General features: G+C 36.8%; 1 protein-coding gene across 6 annotated transcripts in view; it reads left to right on the plus strand.

Moving 5' to 3' along the window:
- Nucleotides 1–23,664, plus strand: part of MTMR3 (myotubularin related protein 3) — a 157,989-nt gene that overhangs the window by 58,768 nt on the left and 75,557 nt on the right. For all 6 annotated transcript variants that reach the window (XM_060028321.1, XM_060028316.1, XM_060028317.1 and 3 more), the window contains exon 2: nucleotides 16,314–16,366. The gene's annotated coding sequence lies outside the window, so the exon portion shown is untranslated. The remainder of the gene's footprint in view (nucleotides 1–16,313; nucleotides 16,367–23,664) is intronic.

Consider the following 23,664-nt stretch of genomic DNA (forward strand, 5'->3'; position numbering starts at 1 on the left):
TCCAGTTGTTTAAAAATTGTAAACAGGGTGTAAATTCACATCTTGTATATCTGTGACTATTTCTATAGCATATAGATTCTATTAAGTCTCACCTAATACTTGAAAAAAGTTTTATGGATTTGAAAACATGATTATTTGTGCTTTAAACTTATCTGGGTAATTGAGGATCAGAGACCTAAGAGCTAAAACTATAACACTCTTAGAAGAAAATGTAGGGGAAAAATTTCATGACGTTGCATTTGGCACTGATTTCTTGGATATGACATCAAAAACACAGGCAATAGAAGAAAGAAATAGAATACACCATCAAGAGAGTGAAAGGCAACCCAAAGAATGACAGAAAATATTTGCAAGTCATGTCTGATACAGGATTAATATCTAGAATATATAAAGAACCACAATGCAACACCAGAAAACAACCCAACTAAAAATAGGCAAAGGACTTGAATAGACATTTCTTCAAATAAGTTATACAGATGGCCAGTAAGCACGTGAAAAGAGGATTAGTATCACTGATCATCAGGGAACTGCAAGTCAAAACCACGGGGTACCACTTCACACCCATTAGGATGGCTATTGTCAAAAAGTGGAACAGTGTTGATGAGGATATGGAGAAATTAGAATCCTGGTGTATTGCTGATAGGAATGTAGAATGGTACAGCTGCTGTGGAAAACAATGTGGTGGTTCCTTAAAAAATTAAACATAGAATTACCATGTGATCCAACAATTCCATTCCTTGGGTATCTAGCCAAAAGAAGTGAAATCAGGGACTCTTAACAGATTTGTACATCAGTGTTCGTAGCAGCACTATTCACAGTAGCCAAAAGGTAGCAACAACCTAAATGTCCATCAGTGGATGAATGTATAAACAAAATATGGTACATACAGTCATCCCTCGGTATCCATGGGGGATTGGTTCCAGGACCCTGTGGTGAATACAAAAATCCCAGGATGCTGAAATCCCTTGTATAAAATGGCATAGTATTTGGCATAGTATTTGCATATAACATACACACATCCTCTGGTATGGTTTAAATTGCTTCTCGATTACTTGTAACACCTAATATATATAATGTAAATGCTATGTAAATACAATGTAAATGCTGTATAGTTTCTGGCAAGCGCAAATTTTTTTGCTTTATGGAACTTCTGGATTTTTTTCCACCTAAATTTTATTTATTTATTTATTTATTTATTTATTTATTTTTTAATTTTTGCGGTACGCGGGCCTCTCACTATTGCGGCCTCTCCCGTTGCGGAGCACAGGCTCTGGACGCGCAGGCTCAGCGGCCACGGCTCACGGGCCCAGACGCTCCGCGGCATGTGGGATCTTCCCGGACCAGGGCACGAACCCGCGTCCCCTGCATCGGCAGGCGGACTCTCAACCACTGCGCCACCAGGGAAGCCCCACCTGAATATTTTTGATCTGCAGTTTGTTGAATATGCTGTGGGGAACTTGAGGATATGTAGGATCTACTGTACATACAATGAAGTATATTTGGCCTTAAAAAGGAAGTTTGGGATGATGAAAAAGTTCTGGAAATGGATAGTGGTGGTGATTGCACAACAGTGTGATATACTTAAGGCCATTGGATTGTACACTTAAAATGATTAAAATTGTAAATATTATATATTTTGTACCACAGTAAAAATAACCCTGAAAAAACTACCTTAAATTTGTACTTTGTTATATTTCAACTATACCTTAATAAAGCTAAACAAAATCTTGGAATAATCTAAAAAATTTGTGAAGACTTTAAAGATGATGAAACAATAAACTGCATAGTTTTGAAAGACAATTTGTTCTACAAAGTAATACCCTTATGGAGGCAGGTCTGTGGAACAGAGGCAAGCAACTGATACTTTTAACTTTTTTAAAAAAATTTATTAATTTATTTTCGGCTGCGTTGGGTCTTCGTTGCTCCGCGTGTGGGCTTTCTCTAGTTGCAGCGATTGGGGCTACTCTTTGTTGAGGTGCACGGGCTTCTCATTGTGGTGACTTTTCTTTGTTGTGGAGCACGGGCTCTAGGCGTGCGGGCTTCAATACCTGTGGCTCACGGGCTCAGTAGTTGTGGTGCACAGGCTTAGTTGCTCCGTGGCATGTGGGATCTTCCTGGACCAGGGCTCAAACCCGTGTCCCCTGCATTGGCAGGGGGATTCTTAACCACTGCACCACCAGGGAAGTGCTGATATATTTTAACTTTAGGAAAACTTTTAATTATCCCTGGTGGCACCTTCATCCATATGGGATGAAAATATGTCTTATTGCTAAATGGTGCAAAACAGATTTGGAGGGTCATATTTATTGTTACTGGTGGTTTGCTGTCAGAAGAGAGAACAAATTTTTTTTTTTATAATGGGGTTCGGATTGGGCTCTCTACTTACCATATAGGGTTCTTACTAGTGATAGAGATCAAATGGAGAGTATGCTTATTAAGTTCACAGATGACTTGTAAGCTCCTTGGAGGATAGAATTAGAGTTCAGAATTATCTTGACAAGTGAGAAGATGTTGTAAAGAATAAAGATTTTAAGGAACATGTGTCAAATAGTGTACTTTAGACAGTGGATAATAAAACACTGATGAAAATCTCTAGATTTGTGGGAGAATGAAATTGAATAAAACCTATACTGTTCTTTGAAAAATATAGTTGAACATGTAGTAAGTACGTAAGAAATAAACATGCTCAATATTACAGGGGTTCCTTACTTGGATACTCTTTATGAGCAGTAAAGTTAGCATCAAGTTTTACTGTATTAGCAAACTTATTTAATGGAGAGGCAGTGTGGTATAGATACTTATAATGTAAACTGTGGAGCCAGAATGCCTAGGTTTGAATTCTGGCTTCTCCACTTAGCTGGTTTAAGTTTAGGAAAGTTACTTGTTTGTATATCTTTTTTCAACTGTAAATGGTAACAATAATGGTTACTACTTTATAAAATTATTGTGGGGTTAATTGAGTTAGTATACATAATAGTTTTAAAACAGTGCCTGACAGAGGGAAATGCTCAATAAAAGTTAACTGCTAATAAAACAAGCTTGACAGCTGGCCACAGTTGACTCATAAATAGGAGATTATACTTGTTTCGTTTGACTGTTTTCTCTCCCTGTTCTTGCTGTTACTCAAAAAATTATTAAAAATAATTTGGACTTGTTCTTCCTATGCAGCATGCCAAAGAGTATTTCCATATTTTTTGATGCTGTAGAGTCAGCTATTCATGTGGGTGCAGTACTATTCAGGTTCTTTGCCAATTATCAAAAAGCATTAAATGTATATGACTGAAAAATTATCTTGGCTTCAAATTGGAAGAAACCGCTTTATTTCACCTTTGTTAATTCAAGAAAGGTTGAGAAAAGGAAAGAGGAGGAGTCCAGTTTTGGGGGTAGAAGCAAAATTATTACACAAAGAATGGGACATAAAAAGGACACTTTAGAAGTGGCTTGATCAAGAATTCCTACTTTTATATGATGGCCTGAAAGAGATCAAAGGATTAAGACCACCTCTTTCTTGCTGTCACTTTTGTATTCCATATCTTTGTTTTGAAGCAGTATTTCTAGCTTGACAAAAATGACCCTCATTTTACACAAAAGCAGCATTCTGTTAATAGAATGCTGTATTAACTATAATATCAGTTATTACAGTTATCAAGTTCCTGTTTGCTTCAAGAAGTTTTTACATGTTAGTGAAACTATAGTTACAGTTTTCTGGTCACATATTATCTATTTTTAGTGTAATACTGGAACGTGAAAGTGGAAAGCACTCCAGTTTTCCCATGATTGTAATGAGAATTATCACCTATAACCTCTCTTCCAGTTATCTTTAATTGCTTATGAGAAAAACTTTTATGATATCTCAAAACTCTTAAGCTTGGGTACATAGCTGAAGAAAATGAAAACATTAATTCGAAAAGATATATGCACCCCAGTGTTCATAACAGCATTATTCACCGTAACCAAGATATGGAAGCAACCTAAGCACCCATCAGCAGATGAATAGATAAGGATGATGTGTATATACACAATGGAATACTACTCAGCCATATAAAAGAATGAAATCTTGCCATTTGCAGCAACATGGGTAGACTTGGAGGGTATTGTGCTTAGTGAAATGTCAGACAAATACTGTATGATGTCATTTATATGTGGAATCTAAAAAATAAAACATACTAGTGAATATAACAAAAAAGAAACAGACTCACAGAGAACAAACTAGTGGTTACCAGTGGGGAGAGGGGCAAGTTAGGGGTAGGGGACAAAGAGGGAGAAACTACTAAGCATGAAATAAATAAAGATACAAGGATATATTGTACAAGACAGGGAATATAGCCAATATTTTATAATTATAAATGGAGTATAACCTTTAAAAGTTGTGAATCACTATGTTGTACATCTGAAACTTATATTATAAATTATACCTCAAAAAAACCTCTTAAGGAGAGAAATTTAATTGATCAAAACATTTTGAGTACCTCTTGAGGGAACTTGCCTCTGTGTGTTTGAGAGAGAGCGAGAGGAAAAAGAGGGAGAAGGAGGAGGGTGAGAGTTAGGGGAGGGAGAGAAGTAGACCTAAGTAAAAGAGAATAAATGTTAAATCATGTGTACTTGCAAAAATGCAGTGAAAGTTTAGTGGTTTGGAATACTAGAGGAGCTCTAGGGATCTGGTTGGTGGAGAAAGGGCCAGTCTGGGTATAGGAAATAACGTAAACAATGGCAAGGCATTTGGAATGGACACAGAATGTCCTAGAGGGAAGAATAAGATTTTCATGTGGGGGAGACCTTGTCATTAAGAAGGAAGGTCCTCATTTTGGGGAGGTCTTGTTGAGAGGTATGTTTAGATCTTGACAAGTACTATGATAGTATCCTGAGAATTGAGAATGTGTAGAGAATAACATTGGTTAACATAACAATGGTTAACATTGCTTGGCTCAGTCAGTTAAGTGATTTCTTCTTGGTTAGCCTCAAATGCCTACGACTAAAATTTTTGCTTCAGCAAAATCACATTACTTTTTTTTATTTTGGACTTTGAAAGTTTTTTTTGTTTGTTTTTTTTTTTTTTTTTTGTGGTACGCGGGCCTCTCACTGTTGTGGCCTCTCCGTTGCGGAGCACAGGCTCCAGACGCGCAGGCTCAGCGGCCATGGCTCACGGGCCCAGCCGCTCCGCGGCATGTGGGATCTTCCCGGACCGGGACATGAACCCGTGTCCCCTGCATCGGCAGGCGGACTCTCAACCAGTGCGCCACCAGGGAAGCCCTGGACTTTGAAAGTTTTTAATGAATAATGGAAACTTATACATCTTTCAATCCCAAGGGTTTATTCTGTATGAAGAAAGGCAGGTAGAAATGTTGGATTTATGGTAAGAACTAGAATATAGAGGTTTTAAATGGGAATGGGTGTGCTTGAAACGTTTATTCAGTGGGTAGGTAATAGGAGGCTCTGGTTAATTTCTTGTATTGACCTAAATTATGCTTGTTTTTTAAATCTAGAAAACAGTTATTGAGCATGTTTCTTGTCCTCATCAGAATTAGTATTCATTGAACATTGATTAGAAAACTATTAATGTTATCTCCATTTTACAGATGAGAAGACTGTATCACTTTGGGGATTTCACTCAGTTTGGAGCCAAAATTCACATCCAGAACAGTCTGATTGCAGAACCTATGCTCTTACCTAGTAAGCTGTATCATAATGCCTCTTGTTAAGCGGTAGTGGTAAGGCCCTTGGGTTCAGATGTTGAGTGTTGAGTGGGAAAATGACCTATATAGATAATCACGGTCTAGACAGTTAGAAATGTAAATAATTATAATGACATGTAGTAAGTGTTATAAAATAGAGCTGTATTGAAACTGCACAGTGAACTCTGAAGGGAAAGTTTTCACAGTGAAATTAATGTTTTCAAGCCAAGTATTGAAGGATATGTTGGATTTATCCAAATGGATTAGGCGGTATGAGTAAATCAGGCAGAGGTAGTAGCAGTGACAAAAGCTCATGCATGAAAAATTTTAAAGAAGCCTCAAGTCGTTCATTCTGGACATATACGCCATAGGGTATATCTTTTTTGAGCAGGGACGTTTTATGGAAATGTCTGTTGACAGGATCGATATGCCAGGTGATGTTCAAAGAGGAATTGACCAGAATCAGTTCTAAGTTCAGTTGTAACTGGTTATTTTGTTTCATAGGTAATAAGGTCTAAATAAATTGAATTCAGCAAATGTTTGAGAACCGGTTTGCTAGACCAGTGGTGGTGGCCCTGGTGGCATGGAATGGAAAGATGGAAATTGAGCATTTCAAAGAAAGCAGTGGGAGATGGTGTCAGATTTTGTTATTGGAAAGAGTGTCAGATGGTTTCCAATCTTGAAGACCTAGGCTGACCAAGATTCCCAATGGAATATTAAGAAAGAAGATATGGTGGGGGAAGGGAAGGGAGGCCAGTGATGGCTTCTGTTTGGAATATGTAGAGTTGGAGGTGCTTCATTGACAGTCCAGAGGAGATCTGCTATTCTGCTCCTGTGCCAGCAATAGCAGTCAGGATTGGGGAAGCTGTGGGAGCTCTCACGTAGTAGTAGCAGAAACCTTGAGAGAGGCTATCATTTCTGTGGGGGAGGACTGGATGTTGTTGTTTATGGCCCTGCTCAGGCCTGCTTTGAATGGTTTCAGACTTTTAATGGTTTGGAAAAATAGGTCTTATGAAGCAAAATGAGAGAATAAAGCAGCCCGAGGAAAGACAGGTAGCAGTTTGTCTTATGAAGGATTTGTATTAGCATATAGTGTAGTATAACCCAAACCTCTCATTAATATATTACCTACACGATTTTTTTGCAGTATCTGTATACCAAATGATAATGCATCTTAAAATCAGGTTTTTTTCTTTCTTGGTGATATGTAAGTTTAATGGTGTGCCTTGACTTCGGTGGCATCTCAGAGTCAATAGAATGCAGAATATTTTTTCCAGTGCTCATTAGCATAAGTATATAGTTTTGTTTTTTAAAGGCCTTTGTGTTACATTTAAATCCTCTCAAATATCACCAATGGTATGTATACCATACCATGGAAACAACTGAAAAAATACCTATATGTTGTAGAATATAGGTTTTAGGTTAGATGTTGAAGAGTAAATCAGTAGAAAATGTAAACTCTTCCCAAGGTTTTTATATTTCTTTGCATTTTAGCATATGTGTGTCCTGACTAAAAACAGAATACAGAATGTGTTTGTCCATTCGTAGGCCTGATGTTTACTAGAGAGCTTGGGTAAATGCATTATTCCTTACACCTCTTTTAGACTTCAGTTTCTTTGACAAACTATTTTCATGTTGGAAAATGCAAGAAACATGAGTGGCTCAGATTGACCTTGAAAGTGTGGTATTATTCTTAGTAGTTATGTTCACATGCTTATTGGAAACTTGAGAATTCCGGTCACTTGTCTGTGGATTTCTTTCTTTTTTTTTTTTTTTTTGGCCGCACCGCGCCACATGCATGATCTTAGTTCCCGACCAGGGATCGAACTCCTGTTCCCTGCAGTGGAAGCTTGGAGTCCTAACCACTGGACCACCAGGGAAGTCCTAGTACTTAAGTTTTTTGATGTATAAACAATATATTTAGAATACTCAATATGTTTAGAATAGGTTGATATTAGGCTGTATGTTTGAGCAGTTTTTCATCTTGTTTTAGAGAATATTTTACCTATATTTTATTTTTATTTATGTATTTATTTTTTAAATAAATAAATTTATTTATTTGGCTGTGTTGGGTCTTTGTTGCTGCATGTGGGCTTTTCTCTAGTTGCGGAGAGCAGGGGCGGCTACTCTTTGTTGTGGTGTGCGGGCTTCTAATTGCGGTGGCTTCTCTTGTTGCGGAGCACGGGCTCTAGAGCACAGGCTCAGCAGTTGTGGGGCACGGGCTTAGTTGCTCTGCGGAAGGTGGGATCTTCCTGGACCAGGGCTCGAACCCATGTCCCCTGCATTGGTAGGCAGATTCTTAACCACTGCGCCACCAGGGAAGTCCCTTACCTATATTTTAATGTGCTTACTATGAATATAAGTAATTTAGCCAGCATGTTTTTTAAAAAAGCTCTCGCCCCCTTCCTTTTCTTTTCTTTTTTTTTTTTTTTTTTTTTTTTTTCCCCTTCCTTTTCTGATTAATGGATTAAGCAAATTGATAGCTTAAGAATTTTTAAAATTCAAGGTTTGGTTTTTGTCTTCAGTTTGAACCTATGACTTGTCTTGAGGTTTTCAGAGTGGTTAATTTAAGTGCAGTTATTTAAGGACAAAGGAGAACCCTCTTAATAAGACTTTATTTCTTATTAGCTTCGGACTTTTGCCCTCCTTTTCTTAAGTAAAGCATGTTCGTGAATTCTACTTTTTGACTTTAGCTGAAAATTTTTTCTTCCTGTGTATATATATATATTTTTTTGCGGTATGCGGGCCTCTCACTGTTGTGGCCTCTCCCGTTGCGGAGCACAGGCTCCGGACGCGCAGGCTCAGTGGCCATGGCTCACGGGCCCAGCCGCTCCACGGCATGTGGGATCTTCCCGGACCAGGGCACGAACCCGTGTACCCTGCATCGGCAGGCAGACTCTCAACCACTGCGCCACCAGGGAAGCCCCCCTGTGTATATTTTGATGGCAGTTACATGTTTCCCTCTGTTTACATGAGATAAATATTACTAGTTTAAAAGGGTGGGTCTCTTTCTGGGGATTTGTTGAATTGTTTTGGTCTTAAAAGGATTCGTAAGAAGATGGTGTTCTGGTCAAGACGATTTCTGGTCTTTTGGCTATTTAATAATTGAGAATTGAGGAGGTTATTGGGTTTTTATTGGCTTGTTTTTCAAAAATATGAGTAGCCCCCTACCTAATTGCCAGAATACAAATTTTAACTAGGCCAGCAGGAAGAAGAGTGGATTCTTTTTGTTGCACATATAGCCTCTACTATTGGAATTTTGTTTCTCTTTTCTGAATATCCCTATTGGCTAGTTGGAGTTGGACAGTTTATAATTGAGATGACAGCAGTTAAAAATGTAAATCCGTTTCCTCTCTTCATTGTTAAGTTTTATGCTTAAAGGATGGATTTGCATTTTCCTTCAGCTTTCTGGTCCTTGTCCATTTTGATGCCAGTTACTCTGCATAAAACTAAGTGGAGTGAACCAGAATTTTTCTGAAGAATCTGTTTACAGATGGGCAGAGAAACATTAACATTCCTATATATTATTAAAAAACTGATAAGCAGTATGCAGATTAGCTAGGTTTGGAATACTGATAGCTATTTTTTGAGTGTAGTTTAATTCCAAATTTTTCCTAGAATTGGTGTTGAATATCCCAAGTACCTAGGCATAATAGGAAAACCATGTCATTTATACATGGGCATACTTTTGACTTCCTATGGTAAGTAGACCTTCAAACTAAGTTGCTTGTCTTTCTAGAAAAGAAACCTCTCTTCCAGCAGTGAGGGCGGAGGGTTGGTATAAAAAGGGTGGGGTTTAGAGAGTCTGTTTTTGCCACTCTAGGGCAGGATGCAGAAGCAAAGCATATTAGAATAAACACTGTAAATTTGCAGATTTCAAAATGACATTGGTATTATTGAATTTTACATAATTTTTTAGTTGTCTTTAACAAAAATAAGTTTTTGGTCTTTGCTACCTCACTGATTTCTTTTTCTGAGTACGTAAGAAATAGGAGCTCATAATTTAAGCCTTATTAAAAAACGTTTTGAGAACCTATTGTAAAACTGCTCATCTTCATAGGGATTGGTCATTTAAGTGTTTTGTCCAAGAAAATGCAGTTATAATTTTATTCTTCGAACAGTAGGAGGCATGGACAGAGTCTGCAGTCTCATGTTGAGATAATCATGATTTTTTAAGAGGGGCAGAAGTCATTACAGGATTATAATTAGGAAAATTTAAGTTTCCATGAAGAGGTATATACTTCCTGATTAGGAATCTTTCTTTTTTTAAAAATAGAACATTTGACCTATGCATTGCCCTTGAGAACTTTGATTTGGGACAGTGCAGGGGAGAAAGGAGGGGGAAACAAAATTACTTCTTTCCTCTTCATCAGAGGTTAACTGAGAGCAAGTGGCAGGACATTAATGAGCATGCAAAAATTTGCCTTCTCTTAATTTCCCAACAGTAGACCTTGGAATTAGTCAAAGAAACAAAAGTCAGGAAACATTTTTCCAACACTGGGGCTAGTCTTTCTGATCTTTCCATAGCAGTTATAAATATTGAACTACCTCTGGCACTTAGATGAAATGATCCTGCTTGGCTTTTAATTTAATTAATTTCTAGTGCTTTGAATGCCTGGATTTTCTATCTCGATAACCGAGACTTAAGTATTTGGTTTCTGTTAAGAGTTTTTTTTCTTAGGAGATAGGGAACATTTCTTCATTTACCATGATGAATCTAAATGCTGCCTTATAATATTAGATTTAAAATCCTTAATTTCAGTAGTAAAATGATACCTGCCTTGTGACTTTTCATGGAGGATATAGAGTCAGAAAATAATGTTACAAATTACAGAAATTCCTTATAATCCTATTAATGATTTAATATATCTGAGTTAGTAGTATGAAGTGAATGTTTTCTTTTTTAAAAAATAGATAGTATTTATTTATTTATTTGGTTGCACCGGGTCTTAGTTGTGGCTTGCTGGCTCCTTAGTTGCAGCACATGGGCTCCTTAGTTGTGGCAGGCGGGCTCCTTAGTTGGGGCATGTAAACTCTTTGTTGTGGCATGCATGTGGGATCTAGTTCCCTGACCAGGGATTGAACCCAGGCCCCTGGCTTTGGGAGCGCAGAGTCTTATCCACTGCGCCAGCAGGGAAGTCCCGTGAATAAATTTCTTTATAGAAGTGATTATAAAGAGCAAGTCAAAACATTAAAAAAAACCTTTTTTGAAACTATTTTTACCCTTTTTAGCAGATTGTATTATATCTTTGGTTTTAATCTTTTCTGGTCACCACCAGAAAATGTCTTCACTAAGACATCATGTATGATATTTGCTCCCCCGCCCCCCTTTTGTATAAGGATTAAGTTTAAAAGGGAAACACTTGTAAAATAAGTGATTTTAAAAGGTACGAATCAAATTCGATAAAGTTCGTTTGATCACAGCTGATCTTTTCTGAGAACATGGTCAAGGGCTTCCTTTTGCCCACTTGAGATGTGAAAAGCAAAAAGGTGCATCTGAAGTACAGTCAGATCTTAATGTCTAAAAATTCTAGAGCACAGTTTCTTTGCTTTTGACTTCTCACATTTTTGGGTCCCATTTGGAAAAGCAGCTGTCAGTATTTCAGCCACTTAAATGAAGACAAATGATCTTAAGTATTGATCGCTAACCAACTGTTTGAAATTCTGTCTATTGCAGATACTCCTTTGAGGAATGTATTCAGAACTTCTCCCACATTAGAACAAAACAAACCAAAAAAAAACAACTCATAGAATGAACCACACTCTGTACCACTAATGTAGTCACAGAATTATTCAAGATTGATCTTTGGTCATTATCTATTGAAACAGAATTTTACTTGTTAGAGTGAACATTATCATTAATGTTGCTGGTTCAAGAGACTTACTGTTAGTAAAAGACTCTTTGATACAGAAATTTGATTATAACATGGAGTTCATCTGACCGTTTCTGACAACCTACTGGATTTTTGTTTTTCAAGAAGATGGTTGTTTTTTGCTTAGGAAATGATAATATTTTAGCTGCTTATCTGTGTCCTACAGCTGGCAGAGGAATGCAGTACTCTGACCATGAATTTGCGTCTGTATCCCTGAAAACACACAGACCTTACTTAGTGTTTTCAAAAGAGGTAGAAAAGACATGTGGCATCTTTTTAAAAGTTGTTTTTTTTTTTTAATAAATTACCGTGTTTGGAAAACTCACTGAGTTTTCCAGGACACTGACTCAATTTTGTATTTAGTTTCTTTTTACTTTTTTTTTTTGAAACATGGTCCAAATAAGTAGAGGGGGGAAAAGTCCAACTGAGAGCATTCAGCCATACTTTTTATTTTATTTTTTAACATCTTTATTGGAGTATAATTGCTTTACAATGGTGTGTTTCTGCTTTATAACAAAGTGAATCAGCTATATAGCCATACTTTTTGAACTGTCTCTGGGTTTTTATTTTCATTTATAGTTGACTTCAGCAGCAGAAGTTTAGAAAACTTGAGGTTTGGGCTCCTGTACAGGGAGTAAGACCAAACCACAGTAGTTTTACTCAGTTGCTAAATGCTTGAGTTTTGGGTAATACTAGTGATTAAATCATCTCCCCACCATGGAATAATCTCCCCAACATGCCATAGAATCCTAGTTTGGGAAGGTCATATCATCCATCAGATATCCGAAAAGTTACTAGGCATAAATGAGGAAGCACTAAGAAGCTGCCCAAAGTAGTAGCAGTTGTAAAGTCACTTCTTAAAATTTAACATCTCTGAATTACTTTATGACCTCCACACTCAAGTTTTGCTGTCAGTGTTTCTTACTATGCAGTGCATGTGCAAGAAAAGCCATTTCTTTCACATACAGTGAAAATAAAAGATTCCTTTAAAATTACTCAGTGTTGCCTTCTTAAAGTTTTGAACCCTCAATCATTCCTACATTTGAAAGTGAGACAGGGCTGTAAAAAAATACTTCATGGGGTGGGATAGGGAGTGTGGGAGGGAGACGCAAGAGGGAGGGGATTTGGGGATATATGTATATGTATAGCTGATTCGCTTTGTTATAAAGCAGAAACTAACACACCATTGTAAAGCAATTATGCTCCAATAAAGATGTTAAAAAACAAACAAAAACTTCATTGTTCTTTTGAAGTTAAAATGTACCCTAGGCAAAAAAGTGCTGCTTTAGCCACCCTTCCCCACCCTGGACACCGCTCCCCCCCCCCCATTTTTAGGAGGCCTGGCCTGAGTCTCTTAAGTTTTTCCTTGTGAATTTGGTTTGACCTAATTAGTTTTTGTAGTTTGGATTCACTTATTATATAAATGGCCCAAATTGGTGTGCCTCTTTGTTGAAGCTGATCTAGTAGGTGGCATACACATGATAACAAACTATTCCATGTAGGTGTCCATTCCTTATTAGCCTTCTCAGGGCCTCCATGCCCTTCTTCTTAATCAGTATCTCATTGTCTTCCAGAAAGACATTGACTGTGCTTTGCAGCTGCACAGTAATATCTAGTATTTTAGTATTTAATAATCAAGTATATTTTTATTCTCTTCAGGGTTTCCTCTTGAAATAGATAAAATTCTATCCATAGTATAATACATGATTGTAAAAAAATTTACCTTTTTCAGATAACTGCCAATTCTTTTTCTTTTCTTTTAACACTATCCCCCAGATGGAACTTAAGGGTGACCATAGTTAACCCTTGCCCCACACAGCTGCCCTGGCTGGCTGTTCATTAGTGCTTTATTTGTTTAAGAATCCCATGTTACTAGACACTTTAGGTAATTGCTTAGATTTAACGTAACCACTTTACATTCTACCTCTTCAAATATATGACCGTTCAAGGTCACCCAAACGTAACTGTTCCTACTCTGAGGTGTACATGACTGGTATCACAGGATATCATCTGGCTTCATGAGAAGGTAGCTGGTGGCACCAAAGAGCTTCTTTCAGACTTACTTCTACATGGCCTTTATCTGGCAAATAGCCCTAAGAGGCATGGGCAGGTTTTAAAATTTTGTTGGCAGTGTTTCACAATGGCATACTTGTTTCCAACCAAGTAGATGTTTGGTTGTGGTTAAGAGGAATCATTGCTGACATTGAAGCAGACCTGCCTGAACATTTTTGTTGAATCTTCCTGTTGTTTGGTCCATGTCTTGGAGCTTTACACCTGTGGAAACTATACACAAACACTTTTGTATTAATGGACTTAATATCTTTGACAGAATAAATTACCAAGTAATTTCTAAACATGTCAGATGATCCTTGTAGTAGATGTAGTGATTTCTTTGAAGTAAATGTAACACCATCAATTCATTGTTACCACTAGACTTAACCTGTCTTTTGAATTTAATCCCATTTCACCCCTTATTACTGGCTGGACATACATCTACTTGGGAGGCCACCTTTAAAGTCAGGGTATCATATCTAGTGTTGCTTCCTTGGAATCTACCCTTCATTTCTTAACAATACCATTCTTTTTCTACTCACCACAGGCCTTAGAATTTTGCAGTTATCTTTGACAACATGGTCTGCCCCCTTTTTTCCATTCCTAATCAACTACCAAGCTCAGGCAATTAATGCTTTCACTCATTTTGGTGTCTTCTTCTGCATTTTTACTATGGTTGAGATATTGGGCCCTTAGCAGTTCATATCTGCACTACTAGTCTAGGAACATCCTAAGTGACTTTTCCCCTCCAGACCATCCTACTTCCTGCTTTTTAATACTACCATTTTCATGTTGTTATTCTCCTGCTCATAAAGCTTTTGGTTTAGTGCCATCGAATGAAATCTAGCTTCCTTAGCTTGGCATTCAAGGCCCACAGTGTGTCCTGTCTTTTTAGTCTTATTTTCCTGAACATGATTGGTATTCTGACCTATTCTTTATTTCTCAAAAATGTGCTTTCTTCCCACTGTGGTATTAATAGCCATCCTTACTTGGCTTCCATCCCCTCTTTCTCTTTATTTAAATTCCACCTAATCTGTAGGACTCAAGTTGAAGTTTTCCACCTCCTGTGAAACTTCCCTGGGTTGTCTCTCCTCTGAACTCTGAGTACTTGCATGTCATTGGACAGTTAACCTTGTAGTACTCTGATACTTCTTGGGTTACAATGAACTATGTCTCATTATTTTTTGCATTTAATACTTAAGTGGAATGTACCTTCATATATATTGTTTTATCTGGTTGGGTTTTTTTTGTTTTTTGTTTTTGTTTTTGCGGTACGCGGGCCTCTCACTGTTGGTGGCCTCTCCCATTGTGGAGCACAGGCTCCGGACGCGCAGGCTCAGCGGCCATGGCTCACGGGCCCAGCCGCTCTGCGGCATGTGGGATCCTCCCGGACCGGGGCACGAACTGGCGTCCCCTGCATCGGCAGGCGAACTCTCAACCACTGCGCCACCATGGAAGCCCTATCTGGTTGTTTTTTTTTTTTTAATAGCTAAGGACAAAGAGACCCAGCATCTGTTCTTTTTAACAAATGTTTTCTTATTATCCTAAATAAAATTCATAGATGATATAATGTACCTACAGATGTAGTTTTTAAAAAATCAATAACCTTACTATAGTATAAAGGAAAAATGAAAAAAACTTGTAACTTGTATTTCAGGTTTCAAATACTCAGCAAAAATTATACTCTAGAAAGAAAAGTTCTTACAGATTTAAAACCCCTGAACTTTCCTGCTATACTGTGTTGTACCTCCTTAAACAACTTAACAGGACCAATCTTGATACTAATATGATTTGTATCTGAAGTTGCAAGTTATGAATAGCCTTAGTTCCTTTCCCATACAGCATGTGGTCAGTACAGCCCAGCCTGTACTAAACTAAAATTAACTTTTACAAAATTTAAATTAAAAGTTACTGGGAGACAAAAATAACTACTTGTAAAGTGGTTAAAACACTTTATTATTACATGTTTAGCCTCCTCTTATATGGTTCTTACTTGTTTAAAAAATGGTTCCAGAGGTTATGGCAATAATGTGATATATTGACTGACTCTTTAATTTTAGGACTTTGATATTTTGTACAGTCCTGTTCATATATGTGACTTTATGTCACATAAACAGCTCAAAAGGATGAGTTGCCTGCCCATACTGAGAGAAGTCTTTACAAAGGAATCAGGTTGATAAGGTCTTTTATCTCTAAAGATCAGATTGTTGCCTAGTTGTGACAAGAATTCTTTGTGTTTAGACTATACTCCTGCCTCTCTGATTTTTTTCTTACACAAAAAAGACCCCTTGATAGAAGCCAATTATGTGTACAAATTAAACTACCAAGTCCAAACCTAGATCTCCTGTGATCTTCTTAGTTGTTTAAAGTACTTGTTCCTTTAGTGGCAAAGGTTTACCTGAGAAGCCATCAGAAATGATGCTAGATTGATAGAGAAAAACTCTTAAAGAGGAGTATTTATAGATTCTTGGAAAGTTCTATCTGTGCAGTTCTGTAGTTTCTAAAAGCATGCTAAGGCCTGACTTGGCCCGTTTTGCACAATTAAACATTCTAAAACCTGTGGTTGACTAAATAGTTCACATTGTAACAATTTAAAAAATAATGTATTGTCATCGCATTCTAACTTGTAGAGAAAAGTCTTGTGGGGAGATCTAAGTGGCTTAACTTGATACTTAGGATATTTGTCATTGTAAAACTACTGGTTTTTCTTTTGCAGATTTTCTTGTGAAACGTTCCAGTAGAAAAAGTTCTTGGGACAAACTTCATTTGGTAAGTTTGTCCCCCTACCTCCTGCCCCCTACTATACTCTCTGCTGTTCTGAGGCAGCAAAAGGTAATTTATAGATGAATTTTGGGGGCCTGTTTTGTCTGTGGACATAATTATTTAGGTGAACCCTTGTATGTTCACTTTAATGTTAAATCTCAATATTTGGTGGTTTGGTTTTTTTTTCCCATTAGGACTCAAGCCAGATTACTTTTCCCATATATAATTGTGCCATAGTATAATATACTGTGCCTAGAAACTTGTATTTAAGTTGAGATTAAATGAGTTGTGGCCCTAATCTTTTGTTTAAAATAGTTCTTAACATGATGTTCTTTTAAATTGAAACTTGGTTCTTATTTTGAGTTTTCTTAAATTGTTAAATTTGTGTGAAAATCGAGGCCTCATTACTAGCATTAATGGTACCAATGTGACGTTCAACTAGAAAATAACTTCTAAAAAATTTGTTAGTCCTGCCCCCAGTGTGGATGTTAACCCCTGTCCTGTCCTTTTTTTCATAGACCTTTATGGATCTGTTATTACCTAAGTCTTTATTACTGTCTCTTTTTTCTGCCATCTGTTTAATGGAGGAAATTATTATCTAAGTTTATTGAAAAGAGAAGTTGCTGTTTTGGTTTTAAGTTTCTGTATCCAAATCATTCCCTTGTTCCAGAACCTTTAGCTTGGCATTGCCTCCAGATTAAGGATCAAGCTCCTTAGCATAGCATTTTAGGCTCTTTATAAGTGAGCTTTAAGCACATCTGCTGCAACTAGGCACTCACTTCCTCCATACATCTAGAAAGTCTTGCTGTAGCCAACCTGACCTACTTACTGTCCCTCAAATACTGTCCAATATCTTGCCTTTTTTTTTGGCAAGATATTTGCTTGTGCTGGTATTCTTTGCTTGTGCTGTTCCTTTACCCTCTTTGTCTCAAAATCTGTCTGGTTCAGCCATTAAAAGTGTGAGTGTTCCACAAAGCCTTACTTGAGTGCCCAGTTCAGAGTCCATTTCTCTGTCTTTTGCATCTCCATGATATTATATTTCTACATCTGTTATCACACTCTGCTTTATTAGTTATGTTTGTCACCCCACAGGATTGTGAACATCTTGAAGGCAAGAACTATCTTCATGTTTGAATTTTCAGATCACACAAATGTTCCCTGAGTCCTGGGATACTAGTGTCTTCTCAGTATAATTTCATTTTAATTAGGATTTTTGTTTTTGTTGTGTGTGTTTGGTTAAGAATAAGGGAGAAGAATTAGATTCTTTTATTCTAGTAGAGAAGAATTAGATTCTTTTGTTCTAGTAGAGATTAGTTATCATCTTGTTGATTCAGGATACTGTTTTTTTCCTTTCTATATAGGAAGGATTTATATAGTACATATAATGTGTCCTTGTAGTCCAAGTTGCTCAGTATCTCACTTGGCTGAGTTATTGTTGGCAAGTGTGAGTTTTAGTTACTGATTAAGGAATTGAGTAATTTCTTGTTAACAGGTGCCTGAAAGAATGAGATTCCATGTTAAATAGGAAGATAAATGTCTTACTTCGGTAAAGATTTCTCAGAAGTCACATTCTGAGACTGACACTGGAGACCAGTGAAGCCTGCAGATCCCAACTGTCAAATTCTCATACGTACATTAAGAAAAGAGAAATCATTTGACTGCTTCAAATAAGAATTTTACTCTTCATTTGGCCTAGCAGGGTGCATATTAGACCTTTGGAGAGGAAATGTAATCCTAATGTATTACTTGACTCTGCAGTGTTTAATTTTTTAAAAATTTATTTATTTATTTTTGGCTGCGTTGGGTGGGTCTTCGTTGCTGTGCACAGGCTTTCTTTAGTTCTGTTAGGCAGGGGCTACTCTTCGTTGCCGTGTGCAGGCTTCTCATTTCGGTGGCTTCTCTTGTTGCGGAGCACCGGCTCTAGGCACCCGGGCTCAGTAGTTGTGGCGCACGGGCTTAGTTGCTCCATGGCATGTGGGATCTTCCCGGACCAGGGCTGGGACCCGTGTCCCTTGCATTGGCAGGTGGATTCTTAACCACCGTGCCACCAGGGAAGCCTGATGTTAGATTATTAAATTAATTTTGATACCAGGAAACATATTATTGGAATTAATATAATGTGGGTTCCAAATTAAAAGACTAAAGAGAGATGACAACTAGATCCAATGTGATCCTAGACTGGATCCTTTTATAGAGGGGGGAGGAAATCTCTGTAAAGGATGTGATTGGTTGACCAAATTGGAATATAAAAAGTAGATTAAAGTACTATATCAGTGTCGTTTCCTGAATTTGAAAGCTAGTTCTGTGGTTATATAAGAGATTAATTTTGTTCTTATAAAGTATATATTGAAGTAGTAAGGGGTAAAGAAGTAGCATGACTTGCCTTAAAGGTCCCAAAGGTCATAGAGTTTAGTGAATGGCAGACTCAGGACTCCTGTCTCTTCTGCCCTCAGAACCATTGCTTTACATCCCTGATTTTTTTTTTTTGATGGCTTTATCTTCACACTCTGTCTTAGGTCAAGTGAAAAGCTTTTATGTAATATTACTTTGAATTTCCTTTTTAAAAATGTCTTTGTAGAAAAGTTTATTTTTCTAATTACAAGGGTAAAGTAATTCTAAAAGTGTAAAAACAAAGTCCCTATTCCCACTTTCTTCCTTAGAGTGGTAACCATTGTTAACAATCATTATATCATTTTTCTGTACATGTACAAACGTTTCTGGATTAATACAAATAATGCTTATGCGTATTTTTATTTTAACCTTTCAAATTACAGAACATTAGAACTTCTACCAAGTTGATAACTGAGTTAGTGAATTATAGTTTCATAAATGGAATTAGTATGTGTAGTCTTTGGCAATAATGATCTCCCCCACCAAGTGTGTATCTTTTTCACCTAGTAAATTTATTTTTAAGAATCAGGGCTGCAGAAATAGTGACTTGTGCAGAGATATGGGCAAGGATGGTTATTGTGGCTATTTTGATTGTAATAGAAAAGTGAAAATAACCTAAATGTCTCAGTAATTGATGAATTAGTAGGTTATGGTGTATCGGAATATAATGGAATACTGAACTGCCATGTTGAAAGTATGTAGTGACACAGGAAGGATTTGGTACATTGAGGGAAAATGTGCAGAACAATGAATACAGTATGATCCTCCCCCCTCATTTTTCGGGGGTAGATTATGTATGTCTTTGTATATGAATAAAGTGTCCTGGACAGAATTATAAAATATTAACAGTAGTTGTTATTACGTGTAGTTGAAGCGAAGGGCAGCAAAGAACGAGAATGGAAGTTCTACTTATTTACTTAAAAAATGACAGATTTGAGATATAATTCATATATTATACTATACATTTGACCCATTAACGTATACAGTTCAGTGGCTCAGTCTATTCATTGTGCTGTGCAACCATCACTGCAGTCAATTTTAGAACATTTTATTACTTCAGAAAGAAGCTCTCCATACCCTTTAGCTATCACCCCCCCCTTACCTTCCACCTCTCTCAGATCTAAGCAGCTACTAATCCACTTCCTATCTCTATTAATTTCCCTGTTCCATTTCTGTCAAGTATGATATGTGGACTTTTGTGACCGGCTTCTTTTACTTGGTATAATGTATTCAAGGTTCAACTATATTGAAGCATGTATCAGTACTTCGTTCCTTTTAATTGGCTGATTAATACTCCATTTTGGGATATACAACATTTTGTTTATCCATTCATCTGTCAGTGGACATTTGGGTTGTTTCTGTCTTTTGACTATCTTGAATAATGCTGCTATAAACATGTGTATATGAATTTTTCTGTAGATATGTTTTCATCTCTTAGACAAAATTCTATTCTCTTTAGGAGTGGAATTGCTGGGTCAGGTGGTAGCTCTATGTTTAATCGTTTGAGGAACTGCTAGGCTGTTTTCCAAGGAGGCTGAACCATTTTACACTCCCACAAGCAGTATCTGGGGACAGTTGCTTACTTTTTACACCTGTATTTTAAATTTTCTTAGAAGCAGCATGTATTACTATTACAACTAAAAAATTAAGAAGTGTTAAACTACTTCTCTTAGGCTAACAGTAATGACTCAATTTCTTCCTTTTGGTGCTAGTATAATTACCATTCTGGAACGCAAGTTTTGCAAGTCAGTTATTGACTATTTTTTAATGATTGGCTATATCTGCTCTTTGTAGTATTAATATTATAAGGACCTCCAGCAGCTTCGTGATTCATATTGGTTGCAGAGTTACCCATGATCTTGGCTTTTTCTTATGAACTTGGAATTCCTATAGAAGGTTTACCTTTCCTCAGATGTTTAAAGCAGCACCTCTTATTTTGAACTATGTTATCTGTTTTCTTATCTCCCCTCTTGCACTATAAATTCTTTAATCTTCCTTAGCCCCCACATCTAGGCCTTTACCTATTACTGTCAGTTATACTCTAAAATAACTTATATCCTTATGCTTTTATTCCATCTGCACTGCCTTCATTCTAGATCAAGCCGCCATTTTCCTCCCTGTAATTGTCTCCTGATTCTCTTTGTTCTTTTTGTTCTCTAATCCATTCACCACACAGTAATCAGAATTATTTAAAAATCAAATCATATCACTCGGCTGTTGAAAATCTGTCAATGAATTTTTGACACTTGGAATATAATCTGTTGCCCTTGGAATATAATTTATACTCCTTACTATCTACATTATCCTCTTGTACATTTCTCCATCTTCAAGTTGGGCCACTCTTCTTTCTGACTCAGTACATTTTAGCTATACTGGCTTCCTCTTTTTAATCCTTCAGAAATGCCAAAGTCTTTTCCTTGTCAGGAACACATGTTGTTTTCTGTACCAGAAACTGGCCTTGCTGCACAGAGAGGCCTTTTCTGACCACCTTACCTAAAGTAGGACTCCCATACCCCCACCCTCTCAGTCTCTGTCTCAGCATCCTGTTTGTTTCCTTTATCACATTGAGCACAATTTGTAATTATAATTATTTGTTTCTATCTTCCACACTGGGATATGAGCTCCTTAGTGCAGGAACCAGCACAGTGTCATAGTGTTTGACACGTAGTTAGTTCTCAGGTAATTGTTGATTGACCAAAGTGCAGCACACCATTTTACAGTCTTTATTTGGTGTAGAAATGGAAGACATCAGGGGCTTCCCTGGTGGTCCAGTGGCTAATAAGATTCTGCACTCCCAGTACAGGGGGCCTGGGTTCAATCCCTGGTCGGGGAGCTAAGATCCCACATGCCTTGTGGCCAAAAAACCAAAACATAAAACAGAAGCAATATTGTAATAAATTCAATAAAGACTTTAAGAATGGTCCACATCAAAAAAATAAAAACTTTGTGAAAATTTCAAATGTATAAAAGTAGAGAAAATAGGTTAATCTCCATTTACTTATCTCATTGGGCTTCAAAAGCTATCAACTCATGGGCCCATCCCGTTTCATAGATATATACTCCTATTCATTCTGTCTATTCCATGATACATTACTTCATGTGTACATATTTCAATTGTATATCTAAAAGAAACTTCTAAAAAGCCATAACCACAGAAACCTCCTAACCACTGTGACATTGTCAGTTATACAGAAAATTAATAAATAACATCAAATATTATATGGGCAGATTTCCCTAAATGTCTCAAATTATTTTTATACTTTGAATTAGGATCCAAGCAAAGTCCATATATTGCAGTTGGTTGACATGTCACTTACATCTCTTTTTTAATCTGAGTTTTCCTTTGATCTCTTCTGTCTTGCAGTTTAAAGAATTGGGGTTATTTTTATATTTTTATAGGTTTCTCTAGACTAGATCTATGTTCATCCTATATTTCATTAGCAGTTGTAGAAAGATGATACTTACTTGTGTCTTTCCTTGTTTGTGTATTAGGTGAAATACTACCCCCATCAACTACTTGGTTGTACAGAGGTTCAGTTTATATAGGAAAAGCAAGATAAATACTAATTCTTTGCCTTTATTTACCAGTTTCAAAAATAAGAAGTTGCTTACTTAGCATCCTGCAGTGGTGACCAATGAAAGGGAAAGAGAGAGAAATATTATGAACTTATAATTAAACATATTGAAATTCAATACATAGCCCTTATTTTTGCTCAAATTATTCCATTTTTACCAGTGATTCTGTTTAGATTGGCTCTGGAGTCCTTTTGATATACCCTTAGTAGTCTTTGATAGTTTCCTTGCTTTCCAATTTAATGTTCCAGGATGAACTTACACATTTTCTGTTCTAGACCTGTAATTGGCTATTTCTCAGGAGCTTTGTTGGCTCCTTTTGAAGTGAGAATTAATATTTAGATACCATGGTCTACATGCTTAGAATGCTCATTGTTGCTGGGTCAGTTCCATAACTTTTTTGCAGTAGGATTATTTTTAGTATTTCATGAAGAGTTTGATTATATTCATACTCCTCACCTACACATCACATAAAACTTACCCTTTAAAAGCATACAGTTCAGGAGTTTTAGTATGTTGTGCTAAACCACCACTAATCTGTTTTCTGTCTCTACCTAGATTTAAAATTCTGGGCAATTCATATAAATGAAATTGTACAATATGGTATTTTGTGCCTGGCTTCTTTCAGTTAGTATTATGTTTTCAGTGTTCATCCGTATTGTATCATGTGTCAGTATTTTAGTCTTTTTTTATTGCTGGATAATATTCCATTGTGTGGATATACCACATTTTATTCTTTCATCATTTGATGGACATTTGGGTTGTTTCTGCTTCTTGGCTATTATGAAAAATGCTGCTGTGAACATTAACACACAAGTTTTTGTGTGGATATGTTTTCAGGTCTCTTGGGTATATACCCAGGAATGGAGTTAATGACTCATATGGTGAATTTTAAAGGAACTGCTAAACCATTTTCTACAGCAGTGCATGAAGGTTTCAAGTTCTCCACGTTCCACTACCTTTTTTATGTTCATTTCTTCATCACTGGAGTTGCACTTTGTTATCTGTTTTGAAAAACTTCAAATCCACTTCTATTTGAGTTATTTAAAATATAGCAGTTTGAATATGTATATGGTACTGTCATTAGACATTTAATTCTAAAACACAAATATCTTTTGCACAACATTAGGGCAGTTTAAAAATAAAATTCATCCAGTAGGTGTTTCTTTTTAAAGTGATCTTTAAGAGATTTTTTTCTAATAAGTTCATACCCTCAAGAATAATTTCTTTGCCTTTCCTCCTTTCCTTTTTAATTAATTCCAACAGGTGGTCTCTTTACATACCCTTGCCACCTCATCTAAAACAGCAGTTCTTTGTTACTCATCTCTAAACCCTGCTTT

The sequence above is a fragment of the Delphinus delphis genome, chromosome 13, assembly GCF_949987515.2.
Source record: "Delphinus delphis chromosome 13, mDelDel1.2, whole genome shotgun sequence".
Lineage (NCBI taxonomy): Eukaryota > Metazoa > Chordata > Mammalia > Artiodactyla > Delphinidae > Delphinus > Delphinus delphis.